A 15,055-nucleotide genomic window follows, 5' to 3' on the forward strand; every position below is an offset into this window, starting at 1 on the left:
CTCTTCCACCTTTTTTAGCAAAGGAATATGATTCATCTGTACTAGATCTGAAAGCCTGGTGGAAAAATTTATGCCTAAGTATCTAAGGTTGCCTGACTGTAAAGGGGTAGTAGTTGTGTTTTGGAAACTGCAATTAAAAGGCAAAACTGTTGATTTGCTCCAGTTGACGGAGTAGTCTGATATAGATGAGAACTGATCTATAAGTGATATTGTCTTCAGAAGAGAGGTTGATGAATTCCTAAGAAAAAGTAAAACGTCATCTGCATAAAGGCTTATCTTATGGTCTGTTTTTTCTGTTTGAATTCCTTTAATATCTACATTTTGTCTAATTGCTGCTGCTAGTGGCTCAATGAAGATAACAAAAAGCGAGGGAGAGAGTGGGCAGCCCTGCCTGGTGCCCCTCTGCAAACGGAAGCTTTGGGAAATGAATTCGTTTGTCCTAACACATGCATTTGGGTAGCAGTATAGTGTTTTAATCCAGTTTATGAAGGATGACCCAAATCCAAATTTGTGTAGAACTGCAAATAGAAATTTCCAGTTGACTCTGTCAACTGCTTTCTCCGCGTCTAGAGAGATAACTGTGGTTTCTAATTTGTTAATGGAGCAGTAGTCTATAACATTTATTAATCTACGTGTATTATTGGCTGAGTGTCTACCCTTGATAAAACCTGTTTGGTCGGGATGTATAAGGAATGGCGTAACTTTTTCTAATCTTTTGGCAAGAGCTTTGCAAATTATTTTAAGATCTACGTTTATCAGTGAGATTGGACGGTAGCTGGATGTTAGTGTTGGGTCTTTACCAGGCTTTAGAAGCAGGCTGATGTTGGCAGAGTTCATGTTTGAAGACAGCGACCGATCGTTCTGAATTTGAGTAACCATTCTGATAAAAACAGGTGCTAGCGCTGGCCAAAATACCTTGTAGAATTCTGCTGGGAAACCATCTGGACCTGGAGCTTTATTATTTGGCAGAAATTGTATGGCTGCATTGAATTCAGATATTGATAGAGTAGAGTCTAGAACCCTAATTTGTTCATCATTTAGTTTTGGCAGATTTATATTGCTAAGAAAATTGTTGATGTCATCATCAGATGGATTATTCTGTGATGAGTATAAAGCTTTATAAAATTCTTTAAATGATTTATTAATTTGTTCGGGATCATGAGTTACATTCCCGGTCGAGTCTTTAATAGAAGAGATTGTTGTTTTTTCTTTATTGAGTTTTAACTGATTAGCAAGGAATTTCCCAGATTTATTGCCTTGTTCAAAGTTTTCCAAACGCAATCTGTTTACCAGAAATTGTGTCTTCTTATCATTTAAATCATTAAATTCTAATTTTAGTTTTCTCAGGTTGGTAAGTATATGCTCTTGCGGCGAGGAAGCATACGCTGTTTCTAGCGATTTAATCTTCTGTTCTAATTCTGCTACATATGTTTTTTCTTTATTTTTTCTATGTGTACAGTAAGATATTATTTTTCCTCTCATTACTGCCTTTCCTGCTTCCCAGAGAATACATGGTGAGACTTCTGGTAGGTCATTGTTATCCAAATATGTTGCCCACTCATTTTTGAAATAATTAATAAACTCTTGTTCTTTAAGTAAGGATGTGTTGAATCTCCAGTTCCTACTTGGTGGTGTGACTCTTTCCTTTGCTAGCAAGAGAGACACCGGTGCGTGATCACTGATAACGATGGGGTGTATCTGGGTTTCTGTGATGTTCCTCATCATTGAGCTGCTAATTAGGAAGTAATCTAAGCGAGAGTGTGAGTGGTGTACTGGTGAGAAGAAGGTGTAATCCCTGGAAGTGGGATGATGTGACCGCCAGGCATCGCAAAGACCAAAATCATTCATGTATTGTCTAAGAGTATCTGCAGACTGCCAGTTCCGTTGGCTCATGGCCGTGCTGAGCTTGTCTATTTCTGGGTTCAATACCAAGTTGAAGTCTCCTCCTATTATAAGTGTGGAGTCCGAATGAACAGAAAGTGAAGTGAAGAAAGTATGAAAAAAGGAGGGGTCATCAACATTTGGTCCATAAACACTAGCAATGCAGAAATCCATATTTTGAATAGTTAAATTAAGTATAATAAATCTACCTTCTGTATCTGTTATAGTATTGTTAACAGTGAAGTTTATACTTTTTTTTAATCAATAGGGTTACGCCTCTTTGTTTTGAATTGTAGCAGGCTGAGTACATGTGAGGGTACTGTGGGAAGGTATGTATATGTTCAGATGTTTTGGCCATATGAGTCTCCTGAAGGAGGACAATGTCTGCCTGCAGATCTCTTAACCGATTTGCAATTTTTATCCTCTTTTCCCTGGAACCAATTCCACGTACATTCCATGTGACAAATTTCAGTGTGGTCATGTTTATATTAACTTAAGTTGTTTGATATTCGCTAAAGGTGTGTGCGTGTGTGTGTGTGTGTATATTGTGCATGACCTGTATGGTTGTATCTGTCCTATGTGTCTGTGATGGACATGTATATATCTGGGTTGTATGTTTGTGTGTGTGTATTGGTACTGAGTAAACATTGTGTCAGTAATAATGCTGTGTATTAAGCAAATGGCAAAATTTGAGATAATAGATAGATAACAGAAAAAGAAGAGAAAAGACATGGGAAGAGATTTACGTGAACTAAAACAGTGCAGGTACCCAAGAAACATTCCAGAATAACAACAATCAACATAGAAAAAAAAGAGAAAAAAAAAAACAAAAATAATAAAAAAGCATAGAGATAACGACGATACCTTTCGCTAATTAAACCGGCAAAAATTATCCTATGTAGACATATCTGTAATACCATTGTGCTGATGAGAAAGTGAGTAAAAAGGAAGGAATAAAGAAAAGAGGTTGGTGTGGATACAGATCACCTGTTGCAGATTCAGAACAGCCAGGGAGTGGAATTCTGGTCGCGATAGAGCCGTCCTCCAACGTACAGCTTGTCGACCGCGATGACAGCACGGGAGCCTCCTTCGATGAACTTTTTTCGTATCGGGAACAGGATCTTTCTTCTCTCCAAGATCTCCTTTGGAAACTGATCGTTGATGCTGAAGTCCGTTCCTTTCAATTCCCGACCGCGGCTTTTTACCAGTTCTTTCTGTTTAAAGTGCTCGAATTTGGCCACGATTGGTCTGGGTCTGCGACCGTCGGGTCGCCTCCCACCTAGACGGTGTACGCGATGGAAGTTGATGGTTTTCACTGTGTCCTCCGGAAGTTTTAGGTGAGTTTGAATGAACTCTTTTACCGTTGTTTCTGGGTCTTCGTCTGCTTTCTCCGGGATACCTGAAAATACTAAGTTGTCTCTCATACTGCGGGCCTGGAGGTCAATGACAGTTTCTTTTATTTTTTTATTTTCTTCTGCAAGATGTGTCATTCCATCTGTGAGGGTTTTAACCGATTCCCTGAGAGTCGCATTTTCCGCAGCGAGTGTTTCCACCTGATGCTGGCTGAACTCCACTGACTCGCGCAAAGCCTGAAACTCTTTGTGGAGAATTTCCATTAGCGACAGACGCGCGTCTAAGCTAGATAGTTTTTTATCTATCGACTCCAAAATGTCCGTCATGTCGTTGGTTCTTGGAGAAGCCGCTTCTGGGGAATCTTCGGGGCGACTTCTCTTGACGGACAAGGTGCTTTTACTGCTGGAGGGAGTCGATGTCTTGTCTGTTTTCCCCATTGTAATCCGCTCGAAACACTCGTCAATAAACTTTTCTAAATTGTTCAGGTCTTCACTGTGCTCCAGGGTGCTAGAGTTCTTATCGATACAACCAAACTATGTTTTTATTACCTTTAAAGCTGTCTAGATGAGCTGGCGAAGAAAGAACCGTTGAGTGAAATGTTTGTAATCAGCTTCGCGCCGCCATGTTCAATACTGCCGTGGTTCTCGTCGAAATCTCGCGGTGTTACAGCATGCCGGAGTAGCTTGTTCTATATATCATTTGTTGAGCGTTCTCTAGTCGCGTATAATTTGCATTTGGAGGTCCAGCTACCATGAACGTCACAATTTGTGGGTGCCTGTTCTGGATGAGTAAAATAAATCGCAATAAATCAATAAATAAAAATGTTTCTTTCACCAAAAAAGTGTATTCTTAAGTATTTTTGTAGATCTCATATCGAAACACTATCAAACTATATCTTCGTGTTGTCTGGTTTCATTTTCTCATATAAGTAAGGCTACTGTACACCTTGCAAACACTCATGTGAAATATCTACACAATTATAGAAACGTCACATTGGTTGGCACTGTACAAGTCATTATATCAGAATTAATACAAGAAAGAAAAAGAAAATTGCAAAGCAGATCTGTTACATTTAAACATGGAAGTAGCATGTAGAAATAAGTCCCCCAGGCTTGGCATATAGTAGTGGAAAAGGCTAAATTTGTATTTTACGAAAACATTTAAAAGTGTTTGGGGCAGGATTTGTAATTATCAATTTTGTCCTATACACTGTAACAATAGGGAAGCTGCCCTGCATAATCTAAAAGTCCACAGAAGTGGCATGTAGAAATGAGGCCCCAGAACATGTGATATATTGCCAGGAAGGTCGGAATTTGTACTTTACAAAAATTTAAGATTTAAGATTCAAAAGGTTTATTCCTCATGTACACAGTTGTACACACACAACATGTAGTGGAATGTAACCCTGGTCACTCTGAGCAGCTGTGCATGATAAGAGAGTAACAAAATATAGAAAAAAATAAGAAAAATAATATGATAAAAAATATATGAAATGTTCAGCTGTACACAATCTATACATAAGTGATAGGTAAGAGGTATTTTGCTGTGCAATGTGCAAGAGGCCTGAGGTATGTGCCAATGATTTGGACAGGGTGAAGTAGCACCTAGTGGCATTGAGTATTGTCCTGATTTAGGAGCATTATGACCTGGGGGAAAAAGCTCCTCTTTAACCTTTCCGTTCTGGGATGCATTTCCCAAGACCACAGTGGAGCAACACTGTTGTAAAGTTGCGTAGTTTGAACTACAGTTCTTGAGCTGTAGTTAGAAGCTTAGTCCCGGGTAAATACATCAGTGATGGTGGAAAATGCAGTCTAATAAGGGTATAGTCACCGTGTAAGTAAGAAATTTAATAATCTTTCATAACTAATAAGGAATAATTTAGCTCTACAATCACATATAATGTGAAGTTGTCTGAAAATGTAGTTTGAAATGTAATTGTTGTGTGGGTCTCTGGTCATAAGTACGGTAACTGTCGGTAGTGAGCAATAGGGACACCTTGCTGGGTGATGCGGGAAGAGTCCTCTGTGTGACCCATCTGTACGTTGACGTCAAAATTCAACTCACCAGTGGCACTTGCACTCTCATCTAGCACATATTGTATGTTCTAGTCACTCTTTGGCTTCTTCTCATTTTTAGAAACATGTGTGAACTGTAACAGAAACATAAGGCAAGGTAAACTTTAACTTACCAAAGCTCTTTGGGGCGGTCAAACCAGATGTGTCCAGTTTATACAGATACTGCACAGTTAGGGGTAAAATGCTGTTATGGGCAGGGTTAATCAATTGTACAGTTGTGCTTAAAATGGGGTATAAAATCCTTCAAATACTATAAAAGTTATGTAAGACAACTTTTGTTTTTTGTCTTGTAAACAAGTACACCTACTCTTACAGTTTTAGACTTAACAGGTTTTAAAGAATTTTATATTATATTATATTATATTATATTATATTATATTATATTATATTATATTATATTATATTATATTATATTAACATGACTATAGCGAATGTCTGTCAGCCCCTTTTGACAGAAGGGCCTTTTAGCTATGTTTTCACAGACTCTGAGCCTGAAAAATCAGGGGTAGAGCTAATTTGCGATAATGCAAAAAACAATGTGAGAGGAATGGATGTGTGGTTGCAATGACAGATAACATCACACGGTATGTGTAAAAGTCATTTGAAGACTGAATTGTGTTACAGTGAAAAAAACCCACAACAGCACAATAAAGGGCAAGTGACTCAGGCAAAGTCAGTCAGAAGGGTGTGTGAACATGCTTGGCAAACTGGGTGATAAGTATAATGATGAATGCCTGCTCACCAGTAAGTTCATGCTTATTTCCTTACAGTATCTCTTGAGGAGGCCTGCCAATGGTGTGGACAGTTTCAGAATAAAGATGGTGACTGGGTGAGGAAAATTACTGTAGTCGTTTGATAGATGGGAAAAAATGGCTACTTGTCCTATACTGTATGTTGTTAATCCCACTGTAGATACTCTGTGATGGATGCCAGAGGTGGCAATACCGTGTCTGTACTGGCATGACCAAGAGCCAATTCAAACACATAACAAATGTTAAATGGTATTGCACAGCTTGTGAAGAGAAGTCTTTGCTATAAAAACGCAGCCACACTACAGTGGTATGCAAAAGTCTGCAACCGCTTGTTAATTTAGCATTTTTTCCAACTTTTGACCTTTTACTTTTAACTCCTTCGTTGAGCCAATATATTTATTTGAAAACAGTGTTACAGGGGACACAGTAATAAAAATCAAGTTTTTATTCTAGCTTGGATTCACTTTTCTGTGTTTGTTTGTTAAAGCTCCCATGTCAATTGTCTTATTGAGTAATATGCGTAATGTACTTCTCTGGCCAAAGGTGCAAAATAAATGTGTATACTTCATATATAGTAGAACAGACATGCGTCAAGCTTTCTTCATGTTCGTGTAGGTGGCCTTGAAAAAGGACTTTTTGTGTCTCAGTGATGGCTCAGTATCTGGTGGGCCACACTTTGTTCTCCATCACCTGCCTGCACCATGTTGGCTTTGAGTGAACCAGTTTGATGAGGTGATCATGGCTGATAACATGATTCCAGGCTGCAATGAGTGATTCAGTCAACTGATGTTTTGATTTTGGATGTCTCTTGGATATCTCCAAAGCCACCTTGTGCCACAAGTTTTCAATGAGATTCAGATCGGGGGATTGGGCAAGCCACTCAATTGATCGATGTTGTTCTGACGCTTCCAGTTGATCACCTGTTTGGAGCAATAGCACGGTGCATTGTCATCTTGGAACAGGAACCAGCTTGTAAACAGCTGCTGCACTGATGGCACCATACACTTTTGCAGTACTGTGATGTACTTGGTCCCACTGACCATGCCGTCAACGATGTGCAGACGTTCGACGCCACTGGCAGCCATGCAGCCCCAGACCATGACCTTCAAAGGATGCTTCACAGTGAGGTTGAGGCACTCAGGCTTGAACTCCTCTCCAGGAACCCTCCTCACATAGGTGTCTGCCTGGCTACCAAACAGGCAGAAAGTGCTTTCATTGCCGAAAAGCACCTTTTCCCACGTTTCACATGTCCAGCGTGACTTCTTCCGTGTCCAGTCAATCCGGTTGCACCTTTGGACATCAGTCATCAGTGGCTTGTTGTGTGCCTTGCAACTCTGCAGACCAAACTGCGGGAACCGGCAGCAAACTGTTGATGAGGTGACACTGACATGACAGCTGTCTGACTACTCACGCAGTAGCTGAGGTGATTGCTCAAGGGAATGCGTCAAAGTGCATGATCCTAGCATGATGTTGATGCATGTGGATGACCAGACCGAGGCGTGTCTGCCACCAAACTCACTTTCTTCTTTTGTAGAATCTTTACAACTGCTCTGTGACTGCAGCCGACTTTGTTAGTAATCTGGCAGCATGAAAATCCATGAAAATTTGTTGTTCCAAGGAATATTTCTTAAATAATAGTTTATTTTCATTTGTAATTCTTCATTCTGCAAATGCAGATTTATTTGTTTAATAAATGGTGTTGTTCACAAAACTACAAAAAGTAATGTGAGAACATAGTAATTCACTACTGTTCATGGCTTAAGAGCCATTTGTTAGACTGCACAACACAATTGTGAAAGAAGGTGAGAGCTCCCCTAGTGGCTATGGGAGTGTATTTCCATAGAGCAGATATTATGTGTGGCAGCCTCATTGCTTTTAGAGCACAAGGTGGGATAGAAGGACAAATCAAATCAATTTGCTCATTTAATATTTTTTTTTAGGCTTGATTTTTGGAAGCCCAAATTTAGAAACCCACCGCAACTGAAAATGGAATGCCACAGATATAAGTCTCTTCCATGTATTGTTAATTATTTGTTGGCCCAGAGTAACAGTTTTTTGGCTATGGATCTTTGTCAGCAGTTGGAATATTGCTACCTTACGCTATATAAATGCCATGAAAAATCTTACTCTATTAAGTACTTCAGTAGTTGCTCTATTTTGGGTGTGATGTTGATTTTCATCTAGCCTGGTAAGGAGATTCAATGTACAAGGAAATTGGGTGGTTAGTGGCTAAATTATCACTCCAGCTGCTAGAAATAAACTGTGCGTAGTTCTTGCGCCTGAGATGGCTTGTATCATGAGGATGCAGCAATATTGTAGCAGGATAACAAGCATTGAGAAAACACTTTCTAATATTCCATGGACATACATTTTTCAAGACACCACCAAAGTAACCCCCATGGAATACAAACCAATAGATCATACTAGGATCCACTGCTGCAAATGCATTCACTACTTAATGGCTCTGGGGTATTTATACTGTTGCCCTATTCAACACCATCATGGTGAAAGGTTAAAACAAAGGCAGCACCCTGTCGTGCTATGCAAATATACATGAGAGCTATTGGTCTTCAGGAGAGTGGGCAGGTCCAGGAGCTGCAGAGTGAAACCAACTTTATAATCTGTGTCAATGAGCACTGCCTTGCCTGAAATGCTTACCTGGGGCTCGTTCTTCGTACGTCGCTAACTCAGTTAGCTGGATTTGATTGTTGACGATTTGGCATGATCTTGGATTGTTTGGTTCTTCGAAGCTCATCCTGGACTTGCTGTGATAGCAACAGGTGCGCAAGCTTAAACCTGCTCGGGAGCAGGCTTATTTCATGTAAACAGTGGCCTGTACTACGAAGCGGGTTTACTGGCTTATCGGGGTAACTTTGCGAGTAACTTGATGACGTGTGGTGTAACTTCGCGATTAACCCGTACTACGAAAGGTGGGTAGGTTATAGTCGAGGCATGTTGCCATGGCAATTTACGCTAAGTCTCAAAACTGCTCCGAGCAGTTTTTGTTCTTGGTTAAGTCGAGGTTTCTGCGTAAGCCAGCCCTCTATGAGCACTGACCCTCCCACTACAATTTCTCCGAAGACAATGCCAGCGTACCTGGATGATCCGTACGACATTGGCACGCAAATCATGAGGGGCTCTCTCTGTTAATATGTATGAAATGGAGCAATGGCATATAATATGCATACAATGTATTAATTAATAACTGTTACAGAGAAAGTTATTCTGAAAACCCAAGGGGTGTGCATTGTTCCCTGTTGTCCACTGATCAAAGCACACTTCACTATAGATGTGCCTGTCTTGTCTAGTTTTAAAGTTAATAATACATTCATGTATTGTCGACTGCACAGTATATGGATACATTCTAACATAAAAAAAAAAAATTAAAATTCATATGTAAAGCAATCTGGGAAACAAAGGCGTGTGCAACAGTCGCCATGAGCCCAAAATACAAAACCACCATGTCATTACAGCTGAAAGGACATATTATATTAGCTATTAACATGATTTGGCACAAATCACGAAATGTTTTGAAGCGGAAAAATAATCGGTGTGCATCGATGCCTGCGTACTGGACATCACAATTCTGTCATTAAAAACGCCCACCTTACTTCCGTAAAGTCATTAAAGTCAGAAAACTGAATATGGAATATGAGGCTAACATAACCGCGATGACAGGTTCCTAGTCGTTTTCTAACTACACATATGCTTCTGTTTTGTTCTGTTTTAAATCATTTAATTGTTTGTTAAACAGTGGCTTGTAGCGTTCTTGGGGAGAGGAGAAAGAAAGATCACATAGACAGGAAGAGTTGTTATCCAACATGCTGTTTTACTTCATACCGATCCGCTGCTTGCCCCCTAACCATTACACCTCTAGTTACGTCCTCACTCCTGACGTGCTTACGTCAGAATCCGGATGCTGAACAGAAAACCTGGAACAGGACTACATGCAAACACTACATCCCTCCCTTATTCGAGAACGAGAATCTACTTGCCATGCAGACTCTTAAATTGCAAAATACATTCTATATAATCGAATTACAAACTAGAAAGGTCGTTCTATTGCCTCAAGCTATCACTGTCAAAACATTGGAACAGGAAATATTCAACGAAGCAAATCAATACTTATGAACTACAAGTAATAGCATATTGAAAGACAGCATTTTACATTTCATCAATCAGATATCTTGGGGCCCTATGGTTAGTTCTAAGGGAATATCGTGTCCAGTTTGGTAATCACAGCTTTGGCTGCTGTAGACTTGACTATCTCCACTTCTGGATACCTGGAATAATCTTCAACTACTACCAGCAAGTAGTCATCAGATGGAAAAGGACCAGTAAAATCCACTGAGACTTCCATCCATGGCTCTGCGGGAAGATCAGACATCTTAAGGGGTTCTGTATGATGTTGGACTGTGGCTGCTTGACATGGAAAACATCCTTGCACAGCTTTCTCTACTTCTGCATCTATACCGGGGAACCATACCTTCTCTCTTATCAACTGTTTAGTCTTCACGATACCCATGTGTCCCACATGTGCAAGTTGGATGGCCTTTCGATAGAGAGATGCAGGTAAAACGAGTCTGTTTCCCCTGAGGACAATGTCTTGCGATGCATTGACTGTGAGCTCATGTCTCAGCTTATGGAACGCTGCTAGCTTTGCGTGTTCTACATCTGATATGGTCTGCTTCAAGTGTGTCCAGCCTTTCCCGTTTAGCTCGTTTATTACTATCTGCAGGACGGAGTCTTTCCCAGTTTCACGTCGTACTTCATCCAAAGTCATTGCTTTTGGAACTGTGTTGTCAATTATGAAGTTGACATAGCTTTCTGCATTTTCTAAACAGTCTGTGTGGTGTCCGTCAGCAGGATGCCTCGACATGTAATCAGCAGGATTGCCTTTCCCTGCTTTGTACTGGACTGTAAATGTGTACTGTTGCAATCTCAGCCTCCAGCGTTCAAGCCTGGCTGGTGGAGATGCTCGAGGATTGTTGAAAATAAGCTCCAGAGGTTTGTGGTCCGTAATGACTGTAAAGTGTGAGCCATACAGGTATAAGTGGAAGTCTTCACATGCCCAGACTATTGCTAAGGCCTCCCTTTCTGTTTGTGAGTAACGTTGTTCTACAGCGGTGAGTGCTCTACTGGCATACGCGATCACTTTGTTATCAGACCCGTCTGCGCCTGGCTGGCTCAGTATCGCACCAAGACCAACTGGGCTTGCATCCACAAGAAGTGTTGATGACTTCCTTGGATCAAAATATGACATTGTAGCATTCTGGATGAGTTGAGATTTCAGCTTGTCCAGGGCTGCGTGTTGTTCGGGTCCCCAGTTCCAAATGTGATCTTTCCGGACAAGTTCACGCAGCGGCTGCGTGGTTGTTGCATAGTCCGGAATGAAACGTGAGCAGTATGCTGTCATGCCAAGCAGACTGCGTACTTCGGACACATTCTGTGGGGCTGAAAGGTTCTTGATGGCTATTATCTTTTTCGGATCTGCAGAAATCCCTTTGTCTGAAAACACATATCCAAAGAAGTCTAGTCTCCTCTTGCTGTACTCACACTTGTCTTCATTGAGGGTGAGGTTGTTCTCTTTAAGTCTTTTGAATACAGCTTGCAGACTGGTGTTGTGTTCTTCTCGTGTTTTCCCGTAGACTATGATATCGTCGCTCATGTTCCTGACATTTGGGATGCCATGGAGGACTTGCTGAATTGTATTTTGGAAAACCTCTGCAGCTGAGCTAATTCCAAAATTCAAACGAGTGTACCTCCAGAGCCCTGCATGAGTTGTAAACGTCGTTATATACCTGGAGTCCGGATGTAATTCAAGCTGATGATATCCAGCATTCAGATCCAGTTTTGTGAAACATACAGCTCCGTTTAAATCATGAATCAGATCATCCACTGTTGGGGTGATATGACGTTCTCTTTGGATGGCGCAATTTGGCAGTCGCATGTCCACGCATATGCGCACACTGTCAGGATTTTTGGGTTTCGGCGTCACCACTATGGGTGATACCCAGGGTGTTGGACCATTGACTTTTTCAATGATGCCTTGTTTTTCAAGTTTCTCGAGTTCTTGTTCCACTTTCTTTCTGATATGGAATGGAATTCGTCTGTGTGGTTGCGTGGCTGGTTTAATAGACTCATCTATGTGTAGCTTCACTTGAAGATCTTTTAGTTTTCCAATGCCTTGAAAAAGGTCCTTGTACTCTTCTAGCAGTTGATTGACAGTGGGCATTTCAGCTGGTTGGTTAAATGTGGCGCTGATTATTTGAAGAATTCCAAGTTCGGTTGCGGTGTTGTAGCTCAGCAGGGAACCGGAATAACCATCAATTACGTAGAATGTGGTTGATGTGTCTCGGTTGTTGGAGTTGACCTTGGCTTGAAACTCTCCTTTCAGTGGAAGTGGAGTGGACGAGCTGTATGCAAAAATTTTTGCATCCGATGGGTTTATTGTGATGTTGTGTTTTAGCTTGTGATATGCCGCAGCATCGACAATATTTACGCTTGCACCAGAGTCTATGATGACCATCACTGGCACTCCCGCGATTTCCACTTGCGATTTAGGTTGTTGTGAATGTTGAACTGTGTGTATGACATAGACGTAGTCTTCATCTGAACTTGATGATGTTGCAGGACGTGTTTTGCATGCTGCGTCATCTGTATGCACAGTGTTTACCTTTTGAAATTTGAGCTTTGATGGATTAGAGTTGCTCGTTGTATAGCGTGTTGACCTGCAACATTTTTGAAAATGATTCAGCTTTCCACAGCCTTTGCAGCTTTTTCCTTTTGCTGAGCAATTTTGTTGTCCGCCATCATGTGGAAAATGTCCTCCGCAATTGTTACATGTTGTGTTTTCAAACCAGGTGTTTGTTTTATAATTTCTCTGCTTGTGTTTGTTCAAAGTTGTTTTGCTTATTGCATGCGTTGTGAATGATTTGGGCGACTTTGCATGCATCTCTTCTATGCTTGCTGCTTGTTTATCTGCCATTTCCTGAGCTCTTCCTGCGTCTAGTAATTGTTGTAGCGTCATTGTGCCGTCTCGTAGAGCCATCTTTCGGAGACGCGATGAACTGCAGCTTAGAATTATTTGTGATTTTATCTCTTTGTCTACATTCAGGAACTCGCATTTCGTTGCCATCTGTCGTAACCTGGTGTGATACGCATCCAATGTTTCACCTTCATGTTGTTTTGCTTGTCTAAATAAATATGTTTCATACTCTGGATTTGCTTTTGGACAGAAATACGCGTTTAGCTTTCTTACCGCAGTAGCGTAATCTTCTCCTGTTTCCGGCAGCGTTTCAAAAATGTCGAACACCTCGGGTCCCGCATGATGTAGTAAGAGTGCTCTTTTCTGCTTGTCCTCTTCTACGTTGAACGCTTGTAGGTAATTGTCGAATCTATTCTGCCATTTTTTCCATCGCGAGCCGACTGAGTTGGGTTCGGAGTGGAAATCGAACGTCGGAAAATGCGGGAGAGTCGTCATTTTTATGCTCCTTGTGATCCAACCAGCTGGTTTTATTATGTTTGTTCGGGTTCAGATCTATTTATCACTCGTCGCCAACTTGTAGCGTTCTTGGGGAGAGGAGAAAGAAAGATCACATAAACAGGAAGAGTTGTTATCCAACATGCCGTTTTACTTCATACCGATCCGCTGCTTGCCCCCCAACCATTACACCTCTAGTTACGTCCTCACTCCTGACGTGCTTACGTCAGAATCCGGATGCTGAACAGAAAACCTGGAACAGGACTACATGCAAACACTACATGGCTCACCTTCTATTAAGTGTCATATGAACAGACACCTTTTTATTATTAGCTGTAAAACATAGAAACACGCTATTAAGTGGAGGCTAGACACAACAAATCTTTCATAATGAGTAGAAATATAAATACATAGCTCTACCACTTGACATGATGTTTTTATATTTCATCTTGACTTGCTGCCACGTACTCTTTCCACTACTATTGCATTTGAAATCGGATCAGTTATTGTTAACATTAAGTTTACATTATGAGTAACATTACAGTAATGGAACTTCAGGGAGCAGTACATTACTTAGCAGCATATAATAGGTGACTTCTGAATTGCTTCGCATCTGTTAGCCTCTGTAATTTTTAACAGTATTTCAATTCTTTTCAGAAAACACTTCATTGTCCAATACTCGGTCGTGAGATATTTTAGACCACGTTTTATGACCATGAAAATGTACGTATCCATTTTACCCGTCGGCAATACGTTGTCAACAAGCCTGCCTGCTTTTGTTGGGGGCGCTGCTAAAGATTTTGGGCCCCATGAAAAGAATCTTGACAGGGCCCCCAACACAATTTTATTGGGGGCTTCTCTGGGCCCCCTCTCAGTCATGGGCCCCGAGAATCGTCATCGTTTACCCCCCCCTTTACAGCGCCCCTGGCTGCAGTGGTATTGAACTTTCTTTACAGCGTTGATTTAAACTCCTCATAACCCTGCATAATTAGCAAGCAATCTTCCTCCGTGAAGCATATGGAGATTGCGCAATGAGTCAAACGGTGCCTTGCGTTGCCGAACGTACTCCATTCATGTGAACGCGCACAAACTCCAATGCAGTTAACACCGATTTAACAAATCAACTTCTTAACTGGCGTCGTAGTACTGATTAGCCCCGACTGAGTCAACCTGATTTTGTCAAGCTCGCGTTCACAAATTACCTCTGGGTTAAGTCTGATTTGGTTAAACCCCCTTCGTAGTACAGGCCACCGGATTAGATCGCGGCTTTATAACCAGAGGAGATAGGGAAGTCTGTCGCAGCCATGTCTTGTCCATTTTACGACAGCAACCTGATGCGGAAGGTGCAAGAACAATTCGCAGAGCTTTTCGAATTAATCGCGTATTGCGGGATAGACAGGATCCTTTGGCGCAGCGCGAAAGTGTAATTGTTGAGAGATAACGTTTTTCTCGTGAGGGCGTTATTTACATCATTAATTTGTTGGAACCCCACATTAAGTGCTCAACACGGA

The sequence above is a fragment of the Paramormyrops kingsleyae genome, chromosome 24 (genome assembly GCF_048594095.1).
Source record: "Paramormyrops kingsleyae isolate MSU_618 chromosome 24, PKINGS_0.4, whole genome shotgun sequence".
Taxonomy (NCBI): Eukaryota; Metazoa; Chordata; class Actinopteri; order Osteoglossiformes; family Mormyridae; genus Paramormyrops; species Paramormyrops kingsleyae.